This window comes from Parasteatoda tepidariorum, chromosome 4 (assembly GCF_043381705.1).
Source record: "Parasteatoda tepidariorum isolate YZ-2023 chromosome 4, CAS_Ptep_4.0, whole genome shotgun sequence".
NCBI lineage: Eukaryota > Metazoa > Arthropoda > Arachnida > Araneae > Theridiidae > Parasteatoda > Parasteatoda tepidariorum.
In genome coordinates, this window is record NC_092207.1 from 153,725 (window position 1) to 169,769 (window position 16,045).

A 16,045-nucleotide genomic window follows, 5' to 3' on the forward strand; every position below is an offset into this window, starting at 1 on the left:
TTAAAAGTTTGATTTTTAACACTAATAATTTAAATTCTCGACCTTCTACTAATAAACTTAGCAAAACTTAATTAAAACTCAGCAGTGTTTTTGCTAAAGCGGACAAAGGGAGTTAGTTAACTTGTAGTTATGGACAAATCTAAATATTTAAGGTAATGTTAAAAGCTGATGACAGACCACACAGAACATTACCTCATGATCCTAAATAAAGATTGACGAGTTCAAAAACATTATATATGCCATTAAACTCACTACAATTATTCTTTAACATCTGAAATACTCTCTTATATATTCATAGATTGCTAGACTTTATCCAAAATTTCATAAGACTGGGTATTGTTCAAATTTTTCCAATATTTGCACCAACTCTAAAGAAGTAGCTAAGCATTTTATCCCCACTTTCCAATTTGAATTCATTCACTGTTAAAGAAATCACATGATTTTGTTAGTGAGCTTCGTACGTTTTAATATAATGAATCTCATGATCTCTTTTGCTTTAATATCTTTATTCACTGACGTTCCAATTAATATTAATGTTATTAATTGCCTTTTGATATTAATTGCCTCAAGAAAATTACAAAACTTCCACTTTAAACAAGCTGAAATTGAAGAAATAAAACATATAACTCTCTTTTGTTTAGTATAGTCCACTTTCACCTTTAATAGTAAATATTATTTTATGAGGGAATAGCTACTATTGGTATTCCTCGCTGCCCCTTCTTAAGTTATCAGAATATGCACTATTATGAAGTGGAACTCTGATTTATGAATGGACGATAGGTTGACAACTGTTTCGTACTGATGGACAATGCTGACACTGATCAAGTTCCCAATATTATGACTCATGTAGATCCATGCATTCAGATCAGTGCCGTAGCGAGCTTAACTCGCGCCCGGGGCACAATACCTTTTTAGCGCCCCCCATCTCTCTCGAAAACCATCTAATATTATAAGTAAAATATACTCGCAAAGTAATAAATAAATTAAGTAAAATAAATAAAGTCATAGGCTCAAGCTAGGCATTAAATTTGAGACAAAAAATGTAGTTGAGAAAACAAGACTAGATTTTGAAATGTATATGATCATCTAGAATTAGTTCAAAAGATACCCATTATTTATTTTACATATTTATAAAGAAATATTTTAAAAACACGCAGTTTTAAAACAATAAAAAAGTAAATATTTATTATCTCTAAGGAGATACATATATTTAATAATATGATTATAATACATTAATAAAACTAATTACTATGTATAAATTTTCCGCTTTTGATGAAGCAAATTTATCAATAATATCATCAAAGTTGATCATTTCAAATTTTTCTCTTTCCACACTTAAAAATGCTAAGTCACTTAGGCGATCTTGTCCCATCGTTGATCGTAGATATGTCAAAATTAATTTTAATTTGCTGAATGGCCATTCGCAGCTAGCAATTGATACTGAGATAGTCAGGAGTATTTGAAGTGCCACTCTCAGGTTTGGAAAAACATCTTCTCCATACGGGATTATAAAAGTAAGAAATTCTAATGGAGTTTTAAGTTCAATTTCTTTTCTACTGCGGAGTAACATTTTGCAGTCACATACTTCGATAAAGAGTTCTATTCCATTGAAATCTGTATTATAAAATTCCCCCAAATTTTTAAAAAAAATTTTCAAGGTCGTTATCAACATTATCCTTGTTTAATAAATTTTCAACGTCTAGTAGAAATCCAAATTTGAAATTAAGGTCACTTAATCGTGTAAATCCTGTATATATTTCTTGTTGGAGATGATCAAGAACGCTTTTCATAACGCGAGAAATTTCACTTTCTGCGGAAAGACTGACATCTCTAGCCAATTCTCCGGGCATTTTGCGGCGTCTTCTTACACGTATTGTTGCATCAATATCCCATTTTTCACAAAGAGACTTCGCTTTTTCTATTGCCTCTTCACAGAGCTTGTCTCGAATTTCGGCTAGTTCAGTCGCTAATGATTCAAGATCATGGAACGCTTCTCTAAAATTCATTCTAGGATCTTGTAATCTGAGCTGCACACGATCATTCCTCCTTAAGATTTCATATCAGAAATGAACTGAAGTTATGAAACTAAAAGTTAGTATATTTCGCAACAGAATTGGAGCACCCTGCAAATATTTGGAGATAATATATGTAACCACACAGCGTAGATGCCATAAGGAAGTGCTGACAGACACAGGTCGAGTCAGCCCTGCCATTAGAAAAGACGTGTCATTTCTATTATTAATATATTATTACAGTTTGATTAGTGTTCCTTTTTATTTACGAATTAACATTTATTATATTTCACTGGCACTAAATTTAAAATATATTTTCCAGAAATAAATTATAATAAAAATAAAAATTATCCAACGATTTTGCTTTGTTGACCATTTGGCGCCCCTTTGTGAGTAGCGCCCGGGGCATGATGCCCCCCCTTGCTCCCCCCTCGCTACGCCACTGATTCAGATCACGTTTGAACAAGAAAATATTTACTTTCTTATAAGTTCGTAATTGTAATGAATTTCCATGTACTGCTTATAGGTAAACACTCTGTTCTCTCACAATCTTTCACCCCATCACCCTAAACAAAAGTTGCCTTACGCACGCAAGTTTTTCACACTTCTTAAATGTGTTCTAATCTCCTGAGTAAAAATTCCTTTAACTCAAAGCTATCACTGCTGGCTGTGAATTTTCTTATTATATTATCGATTCAATTTACAGAAAATTAATCATGTAATCTAACAAACTCTTTAGTTTGGACAGTTTGATAGATTGATTTCACGATTTGAGCTTTATTCAAAACTTAGTCCCCAAATAGAAAAGATTTTAAAGAAATTTGGATTTAAAGTAGTTTTTCTCCCCTGTAAACAAAGTGAATTTTCCGAAGATTAAGACCCTGCTGTTGATATTAATAGTTAAAATATTTATTAAATTTTTGTCAGCGTATCGTAGTGCGTAAATCTCTCTTAATATGCATATATTGCCTTTAAATTTCGATTTAACATGAAAAATATTTCCAAAATAAGGATATTAAACAATCTTTTACCGTTCTAAATAAATAGAATTCTTAGCTTTCCGCTTCTAAAATCATTCAACTTTACTCTTCATTATCCGACCTTGATTTCTAGCAATCGTTCCACAGTTTGAAAATTTCTGAAAATGTAGCTAATGATCTTTCTAGTATCCCACCGTTTCTTAAAGTTTTTGAAATGTATATAAATTTCATCGTTTTTTTAAATCTTTTTTTTTTAACCAGGGGTTTCTGCCAAACCCTCTCACCCATTTCTTATGACCCTCCTTTTTATTAATTTGTTCTTGCCTTTTCTTAGCCCCTATTACTTAAACCACTTCCATGCGTTTATCTCTATATTTTTGTGCAGATTGTAAAGATTGGTATGTATAAATTTGTATAAAAATGTTTTTAATGCTTTCATCTTCATAGTTATAAAACATTTCTATGCAAACATCAGTCATAGAAATTATTTTAACTCTTTCATTTCTCCATCAAGTATTATTTCATAAAATCTTCTAATTCTATTACATTTTTGTTTTAAACATATTTTCTTTCTGTCCAAAGTTATCCCATTCTATTAAGAAATTAAACTAGTATAAACCTTAAACCAGGATTCCCCCCCCCCAATTCATCAAATTCTATGCCTAATTCATCTTTAACAGTTTTCCTGTTGTGTTTAGCATTAAATATGTATTATTTGCTAGTTTCAAAGTCTATATGCCCTTTTCTTTTCAGAATGCCATACTTATGAAACATTCCAACATTTCAAACTTCCTTTCGATAGCTAATTTCACTTCAATCAGTTTTCTGTGTTATTATAGGAAACTTATTTTAATATCGTAATGATATTGAATTTCTTATTTAGATAAGCAATCTAACCGAGCTACTGATACCTACTGCATTGATATTTTTGAAAAATATTTTTAATAGCAATTGTTTCGTATTTGAGACTGTTAATGGCCATAAATTTACTCGCAGAACAAAAACATATAACAAAGAAAATAAAAATATGTTACATGTTATGTTTCATGTTATGTAAAATATGTTACTCTAAACATATACTCTTTATCTACAGCATTTAAAAAAATTTTGAAAGTAAAATGCATTATTTTTTTCACCGTTTCATAGCCTTTGCTGCAATGAAGTGAATGTAGGGTCACAAGGCCCAAAAAATGCTCGCGCCATTTTTCTTAATGTTAAATTGAATTGAATCTACAAATCCTTTATAATAATCAGTCACTTCCATAGAAATAAATTTGTTTCCTTGATAAACAGTAATCACACATTTGACAAGAAATTAAAAAATTTTAATTGGAGTCTTCATGTTTTTTCTTAAGAATAAAGGCTCAACTGAATTGAATTGAATGTATGGCTTAATGGTCCACAAAGGGACATGCTGCGCCAAACATTCGGTTTCAAAACGAATCAAAGGTAAAATCAGCTACCTAGATTTTTACACATCATAACAAGAGTATTAGAAAGTGAATAAAATCAGCTAAAATATAAATACTATAAGACCAGATGAAACAGGATCAAAAAGTGAATAAAATCAGATAAAAGTGTAAATAGGATTCTCAATTATTCAATTCGTTTTTTACTCTTTGACATTACTTTTACCATCATGTGTGAAAAGCGATGTAACATGACTCTCGCACTAAGTGACAAAAGCCTTACCGTAATAAGAAGACTATATAGCTCCTAAAAACAGCATTTTCGTTGCTCTCTAGACGAAATGACCATTTGTTTTCCTTACAATTGCAATCATGGTTCCTATTTTTTTTTATTAATTTTGAAATAAAAAAAAATATGTATTTTTCTGTATAAGTTTCTGATTAAGAGTAAAAACAAAAGTTGTTGACCAGTAGATTTTCTACAAAATGAACTCTTTTTAGAAGCGTCGCATCATTCTCCTTCGTTAATTATTGTTCTTTTACAAACAAATATACTTCTACATCTTCTTATTTCCGTAAAACATTCACGGTCAATAATTAATTATTCTTTACAACTTTTATATTTCATTTCTTCACATTTATTCTTTTAAGGAGTTTCTTCTTCATTTCTATTAATATTACATTTACTTTTTAAACATTTTACATACATAACTTTAATTTTTATACAACATATTATGATTATCTGAACATTTTTTTTACATTTACATAGTCTAAAATTCTCCTTCACAATTAGAATTTTATGCAAAACATCTATCACATTGTAATAAACATTTATGCATGTATTTTTTATCGTAACTAATTTGACAATATTCGCCAAAATTTATTTTACTTAAAATCCTTTGATAGTAGTTATAACATCAAAATCATTTAGATGTTTCAATATGTAAAAATACAGACAGGTTCCTAAGTACCACTATATATTTTTTTCTTAAAATATCATCTACACAGTATATCGCATAATGTATAATGACAGTATATCGCATTGTTCATGTAATTTTCTGACAATGTTTTTTGTAATTTTATACTGTCCTTGATTGGTATCTTTTAAAGAGATTTTTTATAATTTAGTTCATTACGTAACAAATCAAGATTTTGTTTTGAACGGACAGTTATAAGTCAAGCTAAGCATAAATTTTTTATTTAAATAATTCGAAATTGTTCCATTATTTACTATTTTTAGAGGCTTACTTCTTTTTCGTCATTCAAATCATATTAATATCAAAAGTACATCGAGTGATATTTGATTTTTTTTAATTCTATGTTATTATTTTTTATTTCTAACTAACCTTCGAAAGCTTCTTCTGTACTCATTAATTTGGAGAAAAAGAGTTCTACATGATAATGAGTTGTGTATTGAGATATCTACTTTTCTATCAATATTTCCAGTAGTCCTCAATTTCAAACTCAGTCTTAAAATATTATAATACTGTTAAGATATAATTTAATTGAATTATTTAGTTATATTATACTTTCGATGTACTATATATTTCTTATGTAATGATTAATTTCATAACCTGGAATTAAAAAAAAGTCAAGATTTATTTCTGTTTTTCTATAATTATTATTATGCCGACCAGGTAATCAATTGTAAACTTTAAAATAAAAAATCTTTAGCCTCAATAACTAATCACAGATACTGAAGAAGCCCCTCACAAAAGGCATTAAATTAATGAACTGTGAAGTTAGTGAAATCTGATTTTTTCAGAAGAAAAAATCTGCTAATGCAAAAACTAGATTGTAAGTTTTGCTTCGTTAGTTTCCTTTATAATATTATTAATGGAGCCCTGAACTACTCATAATAGTTTTAGATCAATGCATAGAACATTGCTGTGTATTAAAAAATATATAACTAGTTTCGATTTGTTCCCTATCTTTCATAGTAAACTTTAATTTAAATTTGCTATAGAAATCAAAACTTCCTTAATCAAATAATTTTAAAGTAGGGTTCAAATAATCTCAAAATGAAAACAGTAATGTGCACATTTTTGTACTAAAGTAATTTGATATATAATCACTGAATTCTCCATTTCAAAAATTCTATATTTACTCTATTGTTGATTGAAATTAAACATTTTTGTCGCTAGAGCTACAGTTATGGTATTCCAGTTTATTTTTTTAAAATTATAAAAATAAATCATGTATAGTTTTAAGATATTTTGACAACTTTTAATCAAATACTAGAGAAGTTATATTTCTCTCATCAATTACCCCATGGCCATTTTTTACTTTCATGATTTGTATGACCTATGCAAATTAGCACTATTTTGCTTCCAGTACTTGCTTTGCTTTCGCCAGTAAAATCCCAATATAACAGATAATAGCTTCTACATCAGAATTATGGATAAACTCATGGTTAGGGGACAGCTTCTGTTGGTTGAAAACCTGGAGCACCCGAAGGTAGAAGTCTGACTTGGCTCCGTTCCTAGATTTATCATCGGTCACATAAAGTGCATGAGGTATGAACAACAGCGAAAGATCTATCTCACCTGCAACAAGTGTTTCTCCAGTGCAGTCAGCCCGGCCCACCTCCTTAGCTGTGTGGATTTTAAAAAGGAGGATTTTTTGCGCGACCCGGTCTTGTTTTTCGACTTCCTGAGGGTGAATGGACTCAAGGACCTGGTCTAGCTCCGATAGACCAGTGGGGATGAGAAACAACAACAACAACACATCAGAATTATCTTCAATTTTTGTTCCACTTGAATTCCATAAGCTTAGGCATTATATGTTCATATCATTAAGCAGTCTAGTGAAGTAATAACAGCTCTATTTCACACTTTTTACACTAAAGTGTGACTATATGAGTATAGTGATTATTTTAAATTCATCGTTAGCAAACCTTAATCTAAATAAAACAATAATCACTGGGGTACCTCGGGATTGTGACACCCGTGTTTACTCACAAGTAAACCCCCTGAGGAATTATTTAGGTCATAATTAACTACTTCCGACTGACCACATATCATAGAAATAAGTACTTCGACAAACGAGATGTCGCAGACAACTTTGACATTACTGGCTCGTTCTCTGTATACATATCATCTAATGAACACATAAGTAATATCTGTTTGCTTTGAAATGTCAAAGCATTTTATACCAAGAAATACGAGTATAATTGCTTATTTCATCGTTTTAAATACATTACTACAAAAAGGATGGTGGCAGCAGTGTATAGTAATTAAAATATTGATTGCAGTTTATTTTTTAAAAAAAATGTATGCGGATTAATACTCTATAATAAGGATAATTATGGAGTTCTCCATAAGGGAATCTGAGTTTTAGATTGAATTGATAAAATTTTATTTTAATTACTTTGAATAATTATTGAATTATAATTCTTCGAAACTAAAAGTTTTTTTTTACTTATCTAATACTTTAAAAAATTGAAAACAAATTATAATTAAAAGCAGACCAGTATATTAACAAATTTATATCAAAGACACATGAGTTCTTTGATTTCTTTCTATTTTCATAAATAAATAAAATTTGTTTATTTATAATTCAATAATTAAAGGAGATCAATTAAACAGTTAAGAGTGTACCTCTGTTATTGTGATGGTTCAGGCCTTGGCAAAAAATGTATTCTTTGGCCAAGGTTCAGGCGTTCTGGTAATACCACTCGTTTCTGAGTTAATCACCACTCTGGATTACCAATTGATCAATCCCTAGANAAACCTACTCAATTTTAGGGAATTTTCTAAAATACACAAAAACTAGCATTTTCACAGTTTTAATTAAACCAATAGACCAGGAGAAACAGGCAAAATCTAGTAGATAAGTAGTTTTCTTTTTTAATTAAACGATATAGTATTATAAGTAAAATACAAAACATATTTTGCCCTGCTTTTATGCTCATATTTAAATATCTTTGAACAGTAACTGACATAAATGAATAGACTCTTGAAAATGTCTTAAAAAGCTGTTCCAGAGAAGGTGTTTCGCAAAAACTCAAGATTCCGCAGAAAAGTCACAGGGACACCGAAAAATAAAAATTTCCTTAAAACCATTCAAGATTTTTGAAATATGTAATTATATTTAAATCCAATGAACAATCCATAATCAATTTAATATTTAGGTTATTTTTACTAAATTGTATAAATAAAATATCAGTGAGTTCACAAGAAGCGTTTTCACAAGAATATTTATTTTAATTACAACATATTAAATAAATTATGAACAATATTAGCATTTCTAAAAATATTTGCAGTAATATTTCTCAAACTTTTCAAAATTTCCAATAAAGAAATGTGTTTCTTTGATAACCATTCTCAACATTTATATTTATTTAGTGATCAAAATTCATTTTCATTAAAATAAAATATATAATTCAGCTTATTTTATTACTCGTTTTAATCTAATTAATACACTAAACAAATTCAGAGCTAAACTATTACGTGGCACTCCNAACGATTTTTTTCACAGTTAACAGTTTGATTACCATATTATTTATGGTGATTTGACTGTTTTGTTTGAATATGGTGAAATAACAATGAAATAAATTGTTATTTAACCATCTTTTCCAAGAAATTTCCAACAGTGCAGAGCTGCGAATTCAAATGTCTAAGCATAAAATCTAATTTTAAAAAATATTATATATAAAAGGATGAAAAAATTTAATCTTAAAATTTCAAGATATTAATAGTGTTTCTTTGATTAGGTTTTTAATTGACAATGAACTTAAATTCAGCATTATGCCAAAAGTAGGTTAATCATTTAGGATACTGCAGTCAGAAAAAAATTAGGAACAACTGGTTTCAAGGACATTAACTGGAAGACTGTTTACTACGAAGGATTAGCCTTTGTTGAATTAAGTGAGAAAACTCACCTGTCTATGTCAAAGCCCTAAAGAAGTATATTAATTGAGAAATAGAATTATATATTAATTAGCACTAGGTATAAAGATTCCTTACATGTATTTTAAGATGTTGGATTATTTATTTAAATAGCACATTAATGAATTATTAAATTTACATTAATATACATTTGAAATTAAACTTCTTCGAAGACACACTTCATTAAAAAAATTAAAATGCAATTATTGAATTACTGCTTTTTGGTTGCTTATTTAAGATTTTGTCAAACTAAAAACTCAAAATGTAAGTTAAATCACTGGCTCTTAATGCAAACAGAGACAATTATATTTCTCAGTGAAAAATTAACTGTTTCTGAACTGTAGGTTTTGGATTTCTTTGAATTAAAAGGTTTACTATTAATATTTTTAGCATATTTGTTTGAGAATATTTTTATTTTAGCTTAATGCTAACTTTGTTTGCTATTTTTTTTTTTTGCATACTAGTTTTGTTTATTGAAACATTTATATGTACTTTAAAAACAATATTTCGCATGTTTTTGAATTAGTACTAATAATTTGAATGCATATTTTTAGTATTTTAGTTTAGTAAATATTCATTGAATTAAGTACTCAATATTTATTTAAATGAAGTACTAAAATGATTGCAAGATAATTTATATGACAAATACAAGCACAACAAATACCTTTTATTCTCCAGCTTGGATGTAAAGTCATCGACTGAACTGCTTCATTCTTCAACTGATAATTTTTAGTATCCAATATATGTTTCTTTAGTACCTCCACACTAAAAAAAGAAATAATTTATTTGAGCAAATATGTAATAATATGCACGAAATATATTTCAAAAATTGCGATTCATGTATAGAATTATCAATATTGAACGAGTTTCTCAAATACTCATTGATTGCCTTTGTGGTATTTTCCAATTTTTATACAATAAACAAACATTAGCTCAGATTGTTATCTATAATTAAGGAAATGAACAAGTAACAAAAATTAAAAATACAATCTAGGAAGAGGGGAAAAGATATGGAGGTGAAATTCAAGTCTGAAATAAAATTATTGAATCAATACTTTTAAATACATTTTTACAGTAAAAATTCTTTTGATCTTTTTCTTGAAAAAAAATCTTCTGATCTTAAAGATTGATCTAAAAACCGAAAACACCATAAAAGAATTTTTCTTAAACTTTTACTTTACTTAAAAGTAATTTTCTAAAGAAATTTCATGACAAAATTAATCAAAATTCATGACATTTTAATTATTTATTTTTGCCATATAAAATCTGAAAATAAAATTTAATAAAATTATAAACATTTATGATATTTAAATCAGCTTTTTAATTCTTTTATCGTTCTTTCCAAGAGGAACAAAATTTATCAAACAGAAAGAAATATATTTATAATTATTTTAGATGCTAAAATAGTTGATTTCAAACATTAAAACAAAAAATAATAACTCTTTTAGTTACAAATGTGTTGGACATCTTTCTGAATAACATTTTTAATAAATTTTAACTTTTATAGAAAATGCGTGTTGATAATTTCATGTTCAAACACGAAATGAGAACTAATAAAATTTTCTTCAAGCAATATTGGTAAGAAAAACGGACTAAATATTTAATTTTCCCCATAAGAAAATGTTTTTAAAGTTCAATATGCACTTAAAACATTGTAGAACAATCAGTGCACTTATTTGAATGGTTATATTAATATCTGATTTCTTTCTTTCTCTCTCTCTATCCTTTTTTTTAAAGAAAAAGTTCCATGTCAAATTAGCAAAAGAGTTATAAATGCATTAAACATTGGAAATATAACAAAACCAGTATTAATTTTTTTATGTAACAAAGTTAACTCAGTTAACAAAGTTGGTAAAAAAAGGCGTCATAATTAAGTGTTAAAACAAAATAAATCAAGAAAAAACTGTTAAAATTTAAAATTTTTTAGACAAAATGGAATGATTAAAAAATTTAAGTATTTAAATAAAACATTTCTTTACAATAACATAATTTTAACAGCAATTCTATGCCATAAAAAACTTGAAAAATTAAAATATTCGTGTAGTCACATTGAACACACATTTCTGTAAAATTTGGAAACAGTAGGAAGAAAGAGGCGAAGTGGATTGAAAAGAGAAACTTCCTTCATCAATGGATGAAAAAGTAGAGTAAAATCAAAATGTAACTTTAAAAAAGTTCCAATTTTCCACAAAAAAAAATGAAAGCATATGTAATGTTTATAAAAAAATTAAACATTAGGGAAATAAACTGAAAATGAAATACAATAGTTATTCAAATAGACTAAATGAAGGCTTATTTGAATTGTGCTCTGAATCCACACATTGAAATATGGAGTAAGCGTCGCTTCCATATTAAGTCATTCCTATTTTAAGAACAGTATATTATAGAACGGTATGTATCAGATGCAAAACAAGAAGCAATACAGACTACACAAGACAGAAAAGAAAGCATTTACAGTATGCGACGGAGGAAAAAGAAAGGCAAACAATTTTTTTACGTAATTTCATTAAAAATAAGCAAATTAACAACATAACAATATATGGGTCGCAAATCAGACTTCACAGATAAGAAGCACTTTATCATTAAACTCCCAGAACTATAGTCTCCAATCAATGCTAGAAATTGTTGATCATCACCAAGATGCAAAGTTAGTCATGGTTGTGAATCAACTGCAAAATTATTAACTTTTCGAAATTTATCTTTTAGATTTTTAACTGTAAAGTAAAATATAAACATTTTCATTTGAAAAATAAGCATCTGCTCATGAAATAAAAATCTAAAAGCAGAAAAGAAAATTCCATTTTTGGAAATGTTCAGGAGGATATTTGGAGAGAATCCTTTTACACTCTTAAGAAGGAAAATTATTTTTATTAAAATCGTTTTATAAATACTTGGTGGTGTTTCAGTACTGATGCTTGAGTTTCCCATGTAGATTAGTGGTATTTAAGAACACCGGAGACGAAATTTTCAATTGCCAATAAATTATACGCACAACTGTAGTTCCATAAATACTTTACCTATAAAAAATATATATTTTCTTTAAGTTAAGAGATTAAACATCACTAAAGAAATATTTTTAAACTAATAAAAACATTGTCTTGAATNTAATGAGCTTCCCATATAGATTAGTGGTATTTAAGAACACCGGAGACGGAATTTTCAATTGCCAATAAATTATACGCACAACTGTAGTTCCATAAATACTTTACCTATAAAATATATATATATATCTTTTAAGTTAAGAGATTAAACATCACTAAAGAAATATTTTTAAGCTAATAAAAACATTGTCTTGAATAAATATAATAATCAATATACTTTACCACCAGAACATTTTATTCATGAAATAAAGAGTTGAGACAATGATTCAGGCTCAAATTTGCTCGTGATAAAATTCTTCATTTTAAACATTTATTGTAACTTAGAAAACATTTATAGCTTTTAAAGTGACAGTTTTATATATTTATAACTTTGAAATTGGCACATTTTGTATTGGGATTCATAATTTATCTTACAAATATGACACTTTAAGAGCAATTTCAGATCACTTAGTTACTTTTTTGAAATATTTTTCAAGAACTATAGTGAAAAACTATTAATTAGTTTTTATAGATACTATATAAAATTAATTACAAATAAAATTCATATAGCACATGAAATTTTGATTACGTCAGATAGTTTGTAAGAACTATGCTAAAGACATAAAATTTTCACAATAATAAATAAGAGAGAACTATTTTCCTGCAAAACAAAGGAGTAAAAAATCAATACATTCATTAATTTTTTCTTTCCTACATGAACTAGTAACTGATAATGGAATACATTTAAATATGTCTATTAATCAAAATCTATTAATGCTAAAATTTTTAAAGATTGTATTATACACATTAATGTAAAATAAATGAGCAACTTGGGAACTCATTGGGCCAATATTCATCAATCTTGGCTCAACGAAGTTTTAAAGGGCCATTATTTTGCCAGTATTGAGCCGGTCAGGGAACTAAACCATGATACCTCTACCACTGAGGATATTTTATGCCACTTCGCACTCGGTACGACCAAAGCCTCCTAGATAGGTGGGGTTCCAATTTTTTCTCCTGGAATTTCAATTTTCCTCCTTTCTTCAAGGGAACTCCTGAAACAAGTATTGAGAGATATTTGCCTTCGTGGAGGACTTTTTGATGGAACTGACCCGCATTTGCGTTACATGGAGAGAGAAACCTCAAACGGTTAGCCTGGCAGGGGACTCTAACTTGTGATTCGTCTACCACTGAGGATACATTACGTCAGCACTGTGATCGGTGCAAGCGGAATTGATATCGAACAGCCATTGCTGGGATTCGAACCCGGTTCACCTCATTGGAAGGCGAATGCTCTATCCCTGAGACACTAAGGTCCAAGGTGAAAATGTTTCATAATTTTATAACTGTAGTTGAACAGCCGACCCAATTTTTTTGAGTTTACGACTACTAATGTTCAAGTACGTAGCCTTGTAATTTTGAACCCAGTCCAGAAGACAAGGGAACTCCTGGTTCAAGTATTGAGAGAAATTTGCCTTCGTGGAGGACTTTTTGATGGAACTGACCCGCATTTGCGTTACATGGAGAGAGAAACCTCAGAGGGTTAGCCTGGCAGGGGACTCGAAGTTGTGATTCGTCTACCACTGAGGATACATTACGTCAGCACTGTGATCGGTGCAAGCGGAATTGATATCGAACAGCCATTGCTGGGATTCGAACCCGGTTCACCTCATTGGAAGGCGAATGCTCTATCCCTGATTTACTTTTGAAACGAAAATTTCCCATTTTTGTGAAAGCTCATTCGAACTGTTCCGGGAAATTATTTCTTTTATTTTAACGAACTATTCATTATATGGAAAAGGAAAAAATATTCTATGCAACCACTCTCGTGTCTGCAGTACCATTATTCTTCATTACATGTAAAGGACCAATATTAAATCCTTCAGACACCCCAATAGTCGCTCTATATTGCAAAACTATAAAAGTCCTACATAAAAATAAATATTTGACTGGAATATAAAGCCATTCTAGGATCTATTAATACAAAACTTACACTAAACACCCCAATCTCAGTCCGATATCGAAAGTCATTCTAAGACCATTGTCTAGAAATATATTAGACCATTATAGACTTGAAACTAAGGACTAGTTTTGTATTTACATCTATTGAACTTGGAACGACTTAAAATATTTTAATATCCATTTCTATATCTAGTTTCTGAATCAGTGATTTACAATACAAACAAGTCTACCTATAACAGATTTTTCTTTCTTGCTCATTTTTGTTTATTTTACTATAGTCCAAGTACATTATAAATATTCACCTTTTGAAAAAAAAAACTTTCTTTGTTTGTCTATTAAACTTCTGATAGTTCATATAACATTTTGGTAAAATTGTACAGGATTGAGAGAAACTTTTTGTTTAGGATTATTTATTCAGAAATAAGAATGTAATGCGTTGTCTTAAAACTCTCAGTTGATCCAAATATCTTGAAAATTAATTATTTAATAGAAGAATTAAACACACATATTTTAAAAAGAGAAAATTGCTTTTTACTCATTATACGGTTTTAGGGGTAATACGGTACGATTTGGCGTACAGAACTAAGCGATGTAAGGGGGCTTTAAAAATTTATTCTTTATGTTGCAGGATGTTAAAAAACAGATTGCAAAACCTGCACCTGAACTATCGACTACATTTTAGAGTTGGCTTGGAAGATACAATGCGCAATCCAATTAAACACTCAGTCTTTACCGAATTACTGGAAATGATAACTACAAACATTTTCTCCTAAAAGGCAAACTGGGTTCGAATCCCAGCGATGTCTGGTCGATACGAATTCCGCATCCAGCTTGCACCTACCACAGTGCTGATGTAAAATATCCACAGTGGTTGACGGATCATGGGTTAGAGTTCCCTTTTTGTCGGGCTAACCGTGGAAGGTTTTCGTGGTCTTCCTCTCCATGTAACGCAAATGCGGGTCAGTTCCATCAAAAAGTCCTCAGAGAAGGCAAATTTCTCTCAATACTTGAACCAGGAGTTCCCTTGTCTTCTGGACTGGGTTCAAAATTACAAGGCTACGTACTTGAACATTAGTAGTCGTACACCCAAAAAAATTGGGTCGGCTGTTCAACTACAGTTAATGTACAGTTACAGTAACTACAGTTAATTATGCAACATTTTCACCTAGGACCTTGAAAAATAATTTTTGACATACAAGGGTTTTCGAAATATCAAGAGTATACTATATTTTATGATTAAGAATAAGACAGAATGGAAATGTATGATCCTTTTCAAAATAATTGATTTTTTTTGTTTCCTAATTGTTTGCAGCTATCCTAAATTTTCAATGTATAATTAAAAATTAATATCCATGTTCCTTATTTGTTAATTTACTCTTTGCAGAAGCAAATTTTGTTGCATCATATGAAATTGAAATTATTATTTCGTCCACAAAGCTGTTGTGGATACATACTGTGATATTTCGAAAATCCTTGTATGTCAAAAATTATTTTTCCCCTTAGCATTACATATTCATCTAATATGAATTTGAATTCATATGTCGAAAATTTTCTTGTCAAAATCTTATGTCGAATACTTTTCGAAGTCAAAAATTAATCTTTTCAGAGAAATCACAGTGTACCACCACTCAACAGTGCTGTGTCCCCCAGTGGCAGAATTTTTCGTGCTTTCTTCGACATTTCTCTCTAATACTAATATCTTTCTGAAAGATA